Source organism: Mus caroli, chromosome 10 (genome assembly GCF_900094665.2).
Source record: "Mus caroli chromosome 10, CAROLI_EIJ_v1.1, whole genome shotgun sequence".
Taxonomy (NCBI): Eukaryota; Metazoa; Chordata; class Mammalia; order Rodentia; family Muridae; genus Mus; species Mus caroli.
Window position 1 is genome coordinate 33,043,989 of NC_034579.1, and position 15,561 is coordinate 33,059,549.

Consider the following 15,561-nt stretch of genomic DNA (forward strand, 5'->3'; position numbering starts at 1 on the left):
TCTCTCTCTGTCTCTCTCTCTCTCTCTCTCTCTCTCTCAGTCTGTCCCAATTTATCCTCTGTGGGTGAGCTTTCCTTCTCCTCTCTTGGATGCTGGCTTTTATGAGTTCTGTTCTCAGGCTATTTTCTTTCTCACAGATTACTTTTCCAGACTCATCTTAATCTCTCACATCTTTAGTTCCCACTTCGCTGTGGAGGGTTTCCCAGATCGGTATCTTTAGTACCTACTCTTTTGATCAATCTGTATTCTCACCCCTTATGCAATGAGCCCTTCTCCAGTGAGGTCACAAGTATCTAAATTTGGCAGTGAATAAAACCCGTCGAACAAACAAATAATCCAGTATCTTATGCTCCTCCATATTCCACATACTTTACTTCTTGAGCCAAGTGGAACCCTATGACAGCTTCCTGTGATTCTGGTTCCTCAAATTGGGCATTACCTCAAACCCCAAAACTATCTGGCTTTTATTCCCACTGGCAATTCCTTATTTAGTGTTTATCATATCTCTACAGCATGGAGATGATCTAGCTCATTAAAAAACAAAACAAACACAAACTTCAAATTTTCTCACTTTAATTCACTCCCACACTGATGCTAGAGGGGAGTCTCTAAACTGTAGTCTGACTGTTAGATGCAGCTGCCTGGAGGTAGCATTTGAAACTGTTAAAAATGTGCTTCATCTCATTTTCAACCTCTTGTTCTTCCCTTTCTCCCTCTTTATTTTCTTTCTTCATACTTACTTTGTCTCAAATAATCATGAGTTTTATGCAAACTTACCTTATTTTTTTTTTTTGATCTTGTATCAATTCTCCCCCACCCCCTGTCTTCCTCCTCTTCATATCTCTCGGCAGTCTAAGCACTACCAGGCCCTACTCCTGGTTCTACCTTGTTAAGAGCATAGAAGGTATCAGGTATCAAGCTTCACACCCCCTCAATATCTAAACTGTCTTGGAGGATGGAGGTACTTATTCATCCTCTTCCATGCACCACCATTTTGTTCTTACATTCACTATTTTCTACAGCTTACTATGGATTCCCTACATATCTGGCTTCTTGACAAGCACAGGAATTCCTAGAAGCAGTGTTAAAAGCATTGCTCTTATTTTCTACAAAAGACACTAAATATCTAAATACCATATCCTGTATCATATGTAAATAGTGATATAATATCTGATAACATTAACAAACAAGCAACTTAATGATTTGGAATATTTACTCTACTTCAAACTGCAAAACAAAGAGAGCCCTTTATTAATGACAAAACACCCCTCCCCTATGATGCTGTTATGCAAAGCAGGATTCATCTTCTCAACTTTTGCTTATAGTTAAATTTATTTTATGTCGAGAGATTGTTCTTAGTACATCTGAATTAAGCATGTGCTCCAAGCGGTTTCAGAGTATTTCCTTTTTGACACTCAAGTAATTTCTTTCACCTGTTGTTTATTTGCATACATTTGCTTTTCACTTCAGCTTTCTCAGAACTCCCTTCCCAAGGCATTAAGAAATCCACAGCATACTGAAGTTAACTGTCCTCTGATAAGCCCAGGGCACATGCCTACACATAGAGAGGGACCCAAGTGGCCAACCTTTAAAGGCATGTATGCCTGTGCTAAAGAGAATGTCTCTTCAGAGCCCAAGCTTTCCAAGTGGCCAAGGTGATCTCATTTGAGTCTAGGGAGTTTACTAAAATATTAAATTACAGATATCAAAATGAAACCTTGGAGAAAATGTAAGATCAAAGACACTTACTTCTTCATAAATGTAAGAGTTCATTCAAAATACACAGTGATCTGTAAAGAATTTCATCATAGAAGGGGACAGACATGCTAGATATTCCTGACACTTGTTGATAACAGATGGTAACATCATCATAGGTTTTAAGGTTCTGTGGCTGGAGAGATGGCTCATAGTTATAAGAACATGGACTTTGCTAGAGGAAGACTTGAGTTCAGTTCTCAGCACTCATGTCAGCTTACAACTATCCAGCTGTGGAGAGACCAACCCTTCTGTCCTCTACACACAAGCACCTGCAGTATTGTGCACATACCCTGTGCATGTACTCACACAGAGACACACATAATATGTATTCATTTAAAAATTTTTCATACAATATTGTTTGTTATTTCTTTCCTCTGTTGATGCTTCCTAGATTCTTCTCAACTCACTACCCATCCAACTTCATGTTCTTTTTCTTCCTCTCCCTCTCCCCCAGATATATCTTAAAAAATAAAACCCACCCATCCCCCAAAACCCAACACAGCAAAACAGGAAAGCCAACAACACCATCTACACACACACACACACACACACACACACACACACACACACACACACACACACACACANCACACACACACACACACACACACACACACACACACACACACACACACACACACACACAGAGCCAGTCCCCCACTCCCCTCGTGCCACTCCAAAAGAACAACAGATATACTGAGTTTGCTTTGTGTTGGCCAACTACATCGAGACATGCGGCCTATCCTGGAGTGTGTTTGAAACACCCAGGAACTCTCCATTGGAGAAAACTGATTTTCCCAACAGGTATACGTTGTAAATAGTTGCAATAGCTCAGTTAGGGGTTGGATTTTTGTGTTCACTTCTCTTCTCAATGCTAGAATTTAGTCTAGTTTGAACCTCTGTAAGTCTTGTGCATGGTTCGATAGTCTCTGTGAGTTTATGTGAATATCAGTCCTGTAATGTTTGGAAGAAACTGTTTTCTTGGAATGGTTTACCACTTCTGGCTCTTAAAATCTTCCTGCCTCCCCTTCTGCATAGATTCCAAGCCATTGACAAAAAGGGTTTGAAAAAGACATGTTGTTTAGGACTGAGTGCTCCAATTTCTTTCACTCTCTACATACTGTCCAGTTGTAAGAGGAGTTTCTCAGATGAAGGTTGAGTGATGAACTACTTTGTGGGTGCAGCAATGTTATTTTTACTTTTATTCTGACTTGGGCATTTGTGATAATTTCAAAATTAGAACTTGATATCTGAATTTGGGAGAATAAAAAGGATGTATCTTTTATGTGTTATGAAAATTGTAATTCTTGTGAAAGAAAGCACGGCTCCTCTAAAGAAAGCACTCAAATATATAATGAATTTGTTTTTTTCCTTTTCTTCCAATATCTTAGTGTTAAAAACCTGTACTATGATTTGTGGATCTACATTTTTTATTGGAAAAAAATCACTGGAATTTGTTTTATGAAACTTGGGTTTTCTACTTACAGACCTCTCCAGAACTGTCTATTATGTATAGTCTTTCCAAGTAACTTTAAATGTGTGTGGATATTTTTTCAACTATACCATGATAAAATACATATAGGAAGCACAAAACCATATCTTCCAAAACTTAAACAATTTATAGAAGCAGTTGGCTGCATAGATAGTCTTTGATATATTTTTATAACATTGGGGTATCTGTCTGGCCCAGAACCTTCTGATAGACCTTAAGTAAAGTAAGAATTATGAATGACTAGATTACCCTTTCTTGGCAGAACTAAGTCATCAACTATGTCATATCCTGTGTCATTTTGGGGCTATTTTTCTCTAGTGACTACCTTGTCACAATAGTATTTATTATAAGAAACATATGCTATTCGAGTTCATCATTTACAAAAACATAGATATCAATACAAGCTGCCTATTATATTATGAGGGAAAATACTTTGTTACTACTGTTACTTTAGGCCAGTGGTTCTCAACTTACTAACGTTGTGATCTCCAAAATAATATTTTTGGTGCTACTTCATAAGTGCAATTCTGCTACTGTTATGAATTGTAATGCAAATATCTGTATTTTCTGATTATCTTAGGTGATTGCTGAGAAAGGGTCATTCGGCCCCCAAAGGAGTCACAGCCTACAAATTGAGAAACACTGCCCTATGCCTTTCAAATCTTATCAAGTTAAAATTCATGCCACACAGGACTCCAGACTACTGAGACCTAAATAAAAACAAATTCAGAGCCCCCTTTATCTCTACCTTCAAAATATATAGCAGAGTTGCAGTAACCATGTAGAACAGTGCTCAAAATGAGAAACAGGAGTTTATTCCTATGAATCAGAGTAGAAAACTCAGAAATAAATATACTTGCAGTTAAGTGATTTTTAACAAAAGTGCCAGGACTAGTGAAGAAGTGTGGGTTTTAATAAACTGTGTTGGGAGGCTGTCTATCTGACATCAAAGGATTCAATGGATTCTTAGGTGACACTTTGTACAAAAACTCAAAATTGATGAAAAATTTAAATGTAAGATTGATAGTGATTTGGGTACTGTTTTTTAAAATAGCCCTCCTCATCAAACACAGGCAATAAAAGCAAAAATTAAAAGCATGATTATGTGGGGCTGCAGGACTTTGGTACAAAATAGGAAGAACTGGCTTAGCAAGAAGATAAATGCAAATAATCATTAGAAATGGACAGTGGCTCTGAAATGACATTTTTAAGAGAAGGAATGAGTGACATGTAGATCTATGGAGGAAGACATATCATCACTAATGATCAGATGGTCCAATTAAAACCACAGTGAGATTCTACCATGTACATGCTTATAATTGTATTATTACATGTAATACATTGTAACACTGTACATTGCAATGATACATGCTTATTAGTGAAAAGATAAAAGATAAAAAGTTCCAGCAATGATACAGAAAACAGGAACCCTTGTATGCTCTAGACTGGAATGTAGATTAGTCACACCATCACAGAAAAGTGTATGGAAGCTCTTTCAAAGAACTAAGAATGAAAGTACCACATATTACACTTCTGGGTATGACCCCAAATAAGTGAAATCCAAATGTCAAAGCAATATCTAAGTTCCATATCCATTGTGACAGTATTCATAATAGAAAGTTATGGGATCAACCTAAGGTACCTTGAAGGATGAATGGATGGGAAAATGTGCTTCATAGACACATACCTCACAAAGTGGTATCCTATGCTTCAAAAGAAGAGATCCAGCCAATTTACCTTGGGTGAGAACTCAGCAGCAAGTCTCACAGCCACCACAGGAGGCTTCACTCCCAGGTGCTCTAGCATACCCAGGATCATAGGATCATGGGTGAGCAGGACACCACACTTGTACCAACACCACCAGGGGTAACTGAAACCAGCAGGATCCAGGGATGCCTTCTGACCAGTGGCTTGGGTTCCTTATGGTCTGCCCAGGTTTACCTTGAGCCCAAACATGGCAGCCAGTCCCACAATCCCCAGAGGAGACTCCATTCCCAGGCTCTCTGGCACACCCAGGATCACAGGATCATAGGATCACAGGAACTTGGTCACACCAGAATCTTGGGGTCTCAGAGGAAGATTGACTTCCAGGAACTCTGACACACCCAGAATCTCAGGATCACAGGATTCCAGAATCACAGGATCACAGAAATAGCTGGACTCTGAAGACTTCTGGCTCAACCAGGATTACAGGAAGGAAAGACTCTAGACAGATATAAGGAGGGCAGGGAGCACTAGAGATAATCAGATGGCAGGAGGCAAGCATAAGAACATAGCAACAGAAACCAAGGTTACATGGCAGTATCTCTTAACATCAATGGACTCAATTCCTCAATAAAAAAGACATAGACTAACAAACTGGATACATAAACAGGACCCAGAATTTTGCAGTATACAGGAAACTCACCTCAGTGACAAAGGCAGACACTACCTGAGAGTAAAAGGTTGGGATACAATTTTCCAAGCAAATGGTCCCAAGAAACAAGCTGGAGTAGCCACTCTAATATCAAATAAAATTGACATTCAACCAAAAGTTATCAAAAAGGATAAGGAAGGACACTTCATACTGGTCAAAGGAAAAATCTACCAAGATGAACTTTCAATTCTGAACATCTATGTTCCAAATGCAAGGGCACCCACATTCATAAAAGAAATTTTGCTAAAGCTCAAAACATACATCGTACCCCCCACAATAATACTGGGAGACTTCAACACCCCACTCTCATCCATGGACAGATCATGGAAACAGAAACTAAACAGAGACACAGTGAAACTCACAGAAGTTATGAATCAAATGGATCTAACAGATATTTACAGAACATTTCATCCTAAAGCAAATGAATATACCTTCTTCTAAGCACCTCATGGTCCCTTCTCCAAAACTGACCATATAATTGGTCATAAAACAAGCCTCAACAGATACAAGAAGATTGAAATAATTCTATGCACCCTATCAGATCAACACGGACCAAAATTGGTTTTAAATTACAACAAAAACAATGGGAAACACACATACACATGGAAACTGAACAACACTCTACTCAAGGAAGAAATAAAGAAAGAAATTAAAGACTTTTTAGAATTTAATGAAAATAAAGACAAATCATACCAAAACTTATGGGACACAATAAAAGCATTGGTAAGAGGAACACTCATAGCTCTGAGTGCCTCCGGAAAGAAACTGGAGAGAGTTTACACTAGCAGCTTGACAGCACACCTGAAAGCTCTAGAACTAAAAGAAGCAAATACATCCTAAAGGAGAAGATGGCAGGAAATAATCAAACTCAGGGTTGAAATTAACCAAGTAGAAACAAAAAGAACTATACAAAGAATCAACAAAAGGAGGAGCTGGTTCTTTGAGGAAATCAATAAGATAGATAAACCCTTAGCCAGACAAACCAGAGGGCATAGAGACAGTATCCAAATTAATAAAATCAGAAATGAATAGGGAGATGTAACAATGGAAACCACGGAAATTCAAAAATTACCAGATCATACTACAAAAGTTTATACTGAACTAAATTGGAAAATCTGGATGAAATGGACAGTTTTCTTGACACATACAAGGTACCAAAGTTAAAACAGGGTTAGATAAACCATCTAAACAGTCCCATAACCCCGAAAGAAATAGAAGCAGTCATTAAAAATCTCCCAATAAACCCAGGATCAGGTGGGTTTGTTGCAGAGTTCTATCAGACCTTTAATGAAGACCTAATACCAATACTCTTCAAACTATTCCACATAATTTAAACAGAAGGAACACTACCCAATTCATTCTATGAAGCCACAGTTACACTTATACCTAAACCACACAAAGACCAAACAAAGAAAGAGAACTTCAGATCAACCTCCCTTATGATTATTGATGCAAAAATACTCAATAAAACTCTTGCCAACCTAATCAAAGAACACATCAAAATGATCACTCACCATGATCAAGTAGGCTTTATCCCTGGGATGCAGGGATGGTTCAATATATGGAAATCCATCAGCATAATCCACTGCATAAACAAACTCAAAGACAGAAACCACATGATCATTTCATTAGAAGCTGAAAAACCATTTGCCAAAAATTCACCATCCCTTCATGTTAAAAGTCTTGGAAAGATCAGGAATTCATGGCCCATACCTAAACACAGTAAAAGCAATATACAGCAAACCATTTGTCAATATCAAACTGAGTGGAGAGAAACTTGAAGCAATTCCACTAAAATAAGGCTGCCAATTCTCTTTATATCTATTTAACGTAGTACTTGAATTTCTAGCTCAGGCTAGAAATTAGACAACAAAAGGAGGTCAAAGGGATACAAATTAGAAAGGATGAAGTCAAAATATCACTATTTGAAGATGATATGATCACACACTTAAGTGACCCCAAAATTTCCACCAGAGAACTCCTCAACCTAATAAACAACACCAGAAAAGTGGCTGGATATAAAATTAACTCAAACACATCAGTAGCCTTCCTCTACTCAAAGCATAAACAGGCTGAGAAAATAATTAGAGAAATAACGACCTTCACAATAGTCACAAGTAATATTACATACCTTTGTGTGGCTCTAACCAAGCAAGTGAAAGTATACTATTCTGGGAAGTGTGATAAAATCACATGCCATGATGCTCTGCCCAGCCTCATGAGTTTTTCCAGTGAATTGATTCTTTCTGTGCTAGCCACCTGTTGCTCAGTTCAAACATAGTTATTAGCATAACTTTAGGACTACTGCAGTGTAGGTTTTCAAGTAAGCTTGGTTTCACTTAATAATGGCTCCAAAATGTAAGATTAGTGATCCACAAAAAAAAAAGTCATAAAGTTCCTGTTTTTTCTTCTTTTTATATTTCTGTTATTTTCGAGAATGTATATGTTTCGTGGAGGGAGGAGGAGTGGGGATATATGAATCTGAATGCAAGTACCCATGGGGACACAGAAGAAGGCACTAGATTCCCTGGAGCTCAAATTACAGGAGGTGTGAGCTATCTCACATGGGTGCTAGGTACTGAACTAGGGTCCTCTAAGAGAGCAGTGCATGCTCTTAGCCACTGAACCACCTCTCCAGCCCCATGAAGTTAAAAGATCTTAATAAGAAAAGAGAGAAGTCACATGATATAATGTCTAAGATATATGGTGTTAGGTATTTTAAAAGTGACTACATTTGTATAACTTTTACTAGTAAGTCTATTGTTAGAATTATTTGTTCTTCTACATTATTGTTAATCTTTTTGTGCCTAATTTGTAAGTGAAACTTTTACATACATGTATTTCTATAGGAAAATAACAGTATATATGAAGTTCAATAATATCTGCATGAAAGGTACCTACTGAGTATCTTAAAACATATCATATTTGGATAGTGTGGACTGTTGGCTTCTTTGTGATTTTGTTAATACTATTGAATAAATGTTAAAGTTATGTTCAGTTTCAATAATTTACATCTCATCACTGTTCATATGCAGAAGTCCTACATTCATGAACTTGACCAAGCACTGATCAAAACTATTTGAAAAAAATGTATACCTATGCTAAAAATATACAGATTATTCCTGACATTATTCCTTTAAAATATAGTATGATAGTTATTTACATATTTTTGTATCTTTCTAAGTTTTATTGTAACCAATGGGTGATTTAGAGCTTAGAGAAGGAGGAGTTGGTCATATGAAAATACTGTGCCATTTTATGTGAGACTTGAGATCTGCAGATTTCTGTATAAAAGATGATCCTGGTATTAGGATGAGGAATAAAGAAGCAATACATCTTCATCAATTTGTTACAAAATCATTTCCCATATTAAAATAAAGTACACTAATCATGCTGTAGAATTCCAGAATATATTCATTCATTCAGCCAAAAACCTTTGACCAACAATTTTCCAGCTCCATAGTACTCCTCAGGTCCTAGCAATAATAATCATTCTATGCTCTGTGTCTATGAATTTGGGTTTTTCAGATTTGCATATAAAGGGAACTATACAGTATTAATCTCTCTGTTCCTAGCTTATTTAAGATGGTGTTCTCCAGATTCACTCATCCTGTTGCAAACATCATGATCTTGTCATTTTTATTGGATATTTTCTTTATTTACATTTCAAATGTTATCCCCTTTCCCAGTTTCCCTCCCTCCTAGAAACACCCTATCACATCCTCCCTCCCCCTGCTTCTATGAGGTGTTCCTCTACCCAACCACCCACATCTACCTCCCTGCTCTTGATTCCCCTACACTGGGGAATCTATAGAGCATTCATAGGACCAAGGACTTCTCCTCCCATGGATGTATGACAAAGCCATCCTCTATTACATATGCAGCTGGAGTCATGTATACTCCTTTATTTATGGTTTAGTTTTGGGGAGTTCTGGTTGGTTGATAATGTTGTTCCTCCTGTGGGGTTGAAAAGCCTTTCAACTCTTTCAGTCCATTCTCTAACTCCTCTACTGGGGACCCTGTGCTCAGTTCACTGATTGTCTTCAAATATTCATCCCTATATTTGTAAGGCTCTGGCAGGGTCTCTCAGAAGATAGCCATATCAGGCTTCTTTTAGCATGCACTTCTTGGCATCCACAACAGTGTCTGGGATATAACTGTATATGGGATGAATCCTCAGGAGGGACAGTCGCTGGGTGGCCTTTCCTTCAATCTCTGGTCAATACTTTATCTCCATATTTGCTCCTATGAGTATTTTGTTCTCCTTCTTAGAAGGTCCGAAGCACCCACACTTTGGTCTTCCTTCTTCTTGAGCTTCATGTGGTCTCTGAATTGTATCTTGGTTATTGGGAGCTTTGTGGCTAATATATAACCATCAGTGAGTGCATACATGTGTGTTCTTTTGTGATTGGATTACATCACTCAGGATGATATTTTCTAGTTCAATACATATACCTAAGAATTTCATGAATCATTGTTTTTAATAGCTGAGTAGCATACCATTGTGTAAATATACCACATTTTTTTTATCCATTCCTCTATTGAGGGACATCTGGGTTATTTCCAGCTCCTAGCTTTTATAAATACGGCTGCTATGAACATAGTGGAGCATGTGTCCTTCTTACCGGTTGGAACATCTTCTGGATATATGCCCAAGAGAGGTATTGCTGGATCCTCCAGTAGTTCCATGTCCAGTTTTCAGGTAGGAACCACCAAACTGATTTGCAGAGTGGTTATACCAGCTTGCAATCCCACCAGAAATGGAGGAGTGTTCCTCTTTTTCCACATCCTTACCAGCATCTGCTGTCACCTGAGTTTTTGATCTTATCCATTCTGACTGGTGTGAGGTGGAATCTCAGGGTTGTTTTGATTTGCATTTCCCTGATGACTAAGGATATTGAACATTTCTTTAGGTGCTTCTCAGCCATTCGGTATTTCTAAGTTGAAAATTCTTTGTTTAGTTCTGTACCCCATTTTAAACGGGGTTATTTGGTTCTCTGGAGTCTAACTTCTTGAGTTCTTTGTATATATTGGGCATTAGCCCTCTATCGGATATAGGATTAGTAAAGATCTTTTCCCAATCTGTTGGTTGCCGTTTTATCTTATTGACGGTGTCCTTTGCCTTACAGAAACTTTGCAATTTTATGAGGATGCTCACAGCCAACCATTGGAGTGAGCACAGGGTCCCCAGTGGAGGAGCTAGAGAAAGAACCCAAGAAGCTGAAGGGGTTTTCAGCCCCGTAGAAGCAACAACAACATGAACTAACCAGTACCCTCAGAGCTCCCAGGAACTATACCACCAACCAAAGAGTACATATGGTGGAACTCATGGCTCCAGCTGCATATGTAGCAGAGGATGTCCTTGTTGATCATCAAAGGGGGGAGAGACTCCTGGTCCTGTAAGTTCTATGCCCCAGTGTAGGGGAATGCCAGGTCCAGGAAGCAGGAGTGAGTGGGTTGGTGAGCAGGGGTAGGAGTTGGGGGTTAGGGAATTTTGGGAGGAGAAACCAGGAAAGAGGATAACATTTGAAATGTAAATAAAGAAAATATCTAATAAAAATGATATTTAGAGCTACAGAGATGAATACTCTTTGAATCTTGAGATTCTGGTGAAGTGAAACCAGAAAAGTGATTAAAACTGGTGACCAAAGAAGTTGCAGTATCAACATCCACACTGTTTGGATGGACAAAATAAAACGATTGAAAATCGACAGCCAGACTTATCAATGGATGCCCTTGACAAAAGCCATTTCTATAAGTGTTGAGTAAAATTCTTGGATTATTCTTATTAATATACTAATTTATTAAAACTACTGAACATATTTGTAACAGATGCTGGGAAGTTTAGGTTAAGTAGGAAAGACATTGATCCTATCCTACAGGGTTGGAGAACATTACTGCACTAACAGGTTATGATTTCATGTAGGATATGCTTCTAAATGAGTAGCATATGGATGAAAGCACACACACTACACGTCAAGAGTAGAGGGAAGCAACAACATAGTGTGAGACCGCTATGAGGTCATAGGACACAGGAAACAAGCATCGCCTGTTTAAGCTAGGACTTGTTAAGTTGTATCTATCTTATATCTTAAAGACTCTGCTATCTATGAAAAGGGATTATTGGCTCCCTTGTAGTTTTTATTTGGGGAAATATTTGACAAGGCATCATAATTTGATTTTAATCTGATTTTATCTCTGCAGTGTTTAGATGATTTAATTGCTGGTTTGATCAGATGCCTAGAATATGAGTTGTTGATAAAATGACACATCGGATTTTCACAGGCAGAATTCTTTCCCATGGATTCTCTCTTCTCAGTACAAGTGGTTATTCCTGGCTTTCAGAGTCTATGACTTACAAAACTGCATATTGCTCATTTAAATATTGCTTTATAGAAACCACATAATACGATATCTGAAGCCCTAACATTTTCTTGAATAAGTTTTGGTATGAAAGTCCTAGGCTTTAATTGAAACTGATACAAACTTTTAGTGCCTCATTAGGTACTTCTCATTTAATTAGCTTTATCTATGTTAGTTTTCTCTAATTCTCAATGGCAAACCACTAGATGGTAATAAAATATCAGTGGGAGATGAAGTTATTTGACAGATATCTTAAGAAGTGCAGAGTTATTATACAACTCTAATGAAATTATGTTAGCACTTTTAGTTTTCTTCTTGAGAACTATTTTTCTCCTCTCTGTTGGTTTCTGTAAGACAGGGTCTTGTTATGTAGCTCAGGCTGGTCTTCACATCCCAGTCCTTTGGGCTCAGCTATTAGAGTGCTGGAATTTCAGGGCATGGTACCATACCTCTCTGGAATGAGCCATTTAATGAATTATTAGCCTCTGGGAGAACATGATAAGGTCATTCAACATGGGCACTGGTACAATCTACCTCATGTAGCTAACCAGGGTGTACTACCCCATTTGAGGATATGTGCAATAATGGTTAAACTGGAAAACATGGGCTTTCCAGGAGACAGGATCCCTGGAAACCTTCCTTAGAAAATGTGTAAGTAAATAAGGAGCCATGATATTGTTCTTAAGAAATTTATTCAATATTTTGAAACCTAGACTTTGACTATGTGCAGTTAAAGTGATTAATTTCATTATGTAATACATGTAGAATAACATTAAAGCTACAGATAGTAATACCCCAGAAGTGAGATGACACAATCAGAAAGGCCCAGACTAACTTGGTGGCCTGGTCTCAGCCCTCAAGTTTTGCAATAACCACACTGCCACACATAGTGTTGGAAACTTTTTCTTTTCTTTCAGTAAATGAAACCACAGAATCAGTCATTGGAATAAAAACTTTCTAATCTTCTTTGTTAAATTTTTGACTGATTTTTCACCCCTCATCTCTGTTCTTGTAGGAGAAACTAGTCAAGGAGAACCTGGCATGATGTGAGCTAATTTCTGCTTCTACATGAAATTCTAATCTAGATAGCTTATTACCTAATGAGATAGAACACTATTCTCCCTGTCAGGATCAGATTTCTGATAAATAAGTTCCAGAAATATCCTCTACTTCACCTGTGCATCCATGTGATTATGACTTTACTTGAGGCAGGGTGTTCTTACAGGAGGGGAGGTGAGTGATAGGGGTGGCTCCATGCTTACTAGTTGGGTTTCACTTAACTGGGGATTGTTGAAGTTTGGTCTGCTGCTACATATTCTAATGCTAATTGTGGGCCTCCAAGACCTAGTTGCACCAGATAGTCCACATGTAGACCCAAGTGACATGTGACTTGCCCTCAAGTTATTTCTGATTTGTGAATGCCTTCATCCTATAGCTGCAGAGAATTGAGTTAGGTGTGGTTTGGTTCCTGGCCTTGGGGTTGCAGGAGACCACCAAGAGGGAGAAGAAGGTAGAAGGAGGAGGAAAGACACCATGGGCTATAAGTCAAGAAAGCATGGCCCTGAGGGTTGGCCAATAGGATTTAAGAGCAGCCTAGATGAAACATTGCAAGCAATAACTCAGGGTTATTGATAAGAAATAGATATTAATAGCATAGAGGATAGATATATGCTGAGCATTTGTGCTGATAAAGGCTTATTATAAATATAAAGTTTGTGTGTGTGTCTTTTATCTTGGAATTAAATGGTCAAAGGCAGGGTAGAAACCCTCGATTGAGGTTAAAGTTTTCTATAACAAGAGATTGGGATAAATTAAGGTGTGAGGGCTTTTCATTATGAACATGTGAAAAGATGGTTAGGTGCACCTGACAGCTTAGAGATGATCATGTTTTCTCTTTCTCAGAATCAATGGGTTCAAATAAAGTAAGGCGTGGGGTGCCACAGTGAGGCTCAGGTACACTTTCTCTCTGCTTTAAATGCTAATATGTGATGGGTGACAATGGCTGTACAGGAGAAATTTGTCACTTTAAAATCAGCTTGACACCTGGAGAGAAAAATCTTTTTTTTTCCATTAATTTATATGTATTCATTTTACATCCTGAGCACCCTCCTCCTTACCAGTACCCTCCTCTTAGAGTCCCTCCCTGCAATTCCCCTAGGAACATCTTTCTGAATGAGAAGTGACACATAATGAGAAGTATTTGAATCCAAATGTTCCGGCAACTACTCTCTTTGTTTTCTGTAATGGATCTTCAGTCTCTCAGTCTTGCCATCTGAACTGATTACAGCAAAATCCACAAGGAGATGTTTTTCCTGATAACCCTTGCTTGATCACCAAGCCCTGACCAATGAGATGAGAGGAGCGGTGTTATGCATACATTCTTGTTATTTCCATAAAAAGAAAGCTGATTTTCCCCCATCTGTCTCTTCCTCTCTATTTGCCTCTAAGACAGAAATCATGAGGAAACACTAGAACCAGCCTGGCAGGCCTCAACGGCTTTATTTGCTTTATTGTGAGTGAAAATTTAAATTTTATGTGGTTGAACTCCCAGTTTTTGAAGATATTTTCCTTGATGATTCAGTTTTACCCAAAGCAACGTTAACAAAGTTCATGTTTGTGAAGAAGCTATGAGGTTAGCTTGATTAGAAGGGCTAATTTCCTGAATTGAATCTTTAGGGTCATTGAATTTTATCTTATGTTTACCTAGAGACAGCATGGTATACAAATATATCATACCATCAGTACAAGTGGTGAAATTAGAATATTCTAGCCATTAATGTTCCTACTAATTAATAAGGCAAAGAAGTAATACAGGCTCCATAGTATAAACATATTTAAACCAACAGACATGGGAAGGAATGAACTTTGCTTTGTATTGCCCAGGCCTTACTGCACGTTGAGGGAAAGCTGGAAATGGAGAGCTGTTAAGGCCAAGAGCAGAGGGCAACCTTTTCCCATTCCTTATCATTTTGTGCCTTGTGTCTATCTCTCTCCTGTGAGTAGCACCCAGATAGTACATTGCTCCATTCCCTCCTGTTAATTCTCCTGTGGTGCCTCATGGAGAGTGCTTAAGACAAGCTGACCTTAGATATCCTGCCATTGCGTCAAGCTGAATATATCACAGAACATCCTCTTCTAATAGCAGCTACCTACTTTCGCTATTGTTTGCTGGTCTGTGGCACATACTTTTTATTTCAGTATCTTTGAGATTATACTTGACTTTTTGTTCATTTTTTTCTTTTCTTTTTAAAATTAATTTTCAGATTTCAGCCACTGCTCTCTGTGTGTCTACTATCTTAGCCCCAAACTGCAATATATCATGACTTAGACATCCATGATCTCTTAATTGGTCTAAAGTATTCTTGGCCATACATGAATTATATGATGTCAAGATTAAACGAATTGATCTAAAAACTGCTTTTAGCGTGTTATTTCCTCTCTCTCCTTCTCTCCATATATGTATGTATATATGTATATATCATATACATATCACACACACAAACACATACACATACACACACACACACACACA

The 15,561-nt window shown here is 38.0% G+C and overlaps 1 long non-coding RNA gene across 1 annotated transcript in view; it reads right to left on the reverse strand.

The window, feature by feature from the left end:
- The window catches only part of LOC110302670, a 12,453-nt gene extending 7,170 nt beyond the window's left edge, over nucleotides 1–5,283 (reverse strand). Inside the window, exon 1 of the long non-coding RNA XR_002378833.1 lies at nucleotides 5,192–5,283. This is a non-coding gene — a long non-coding RNA (uncharacterized LOC110302670). The remainder of the gene's footprint in view (nucleotides 1–5,191) is intronic.
- Nucleotides 5,284–15,561: the final 10,278 nt, after the last annotated feature.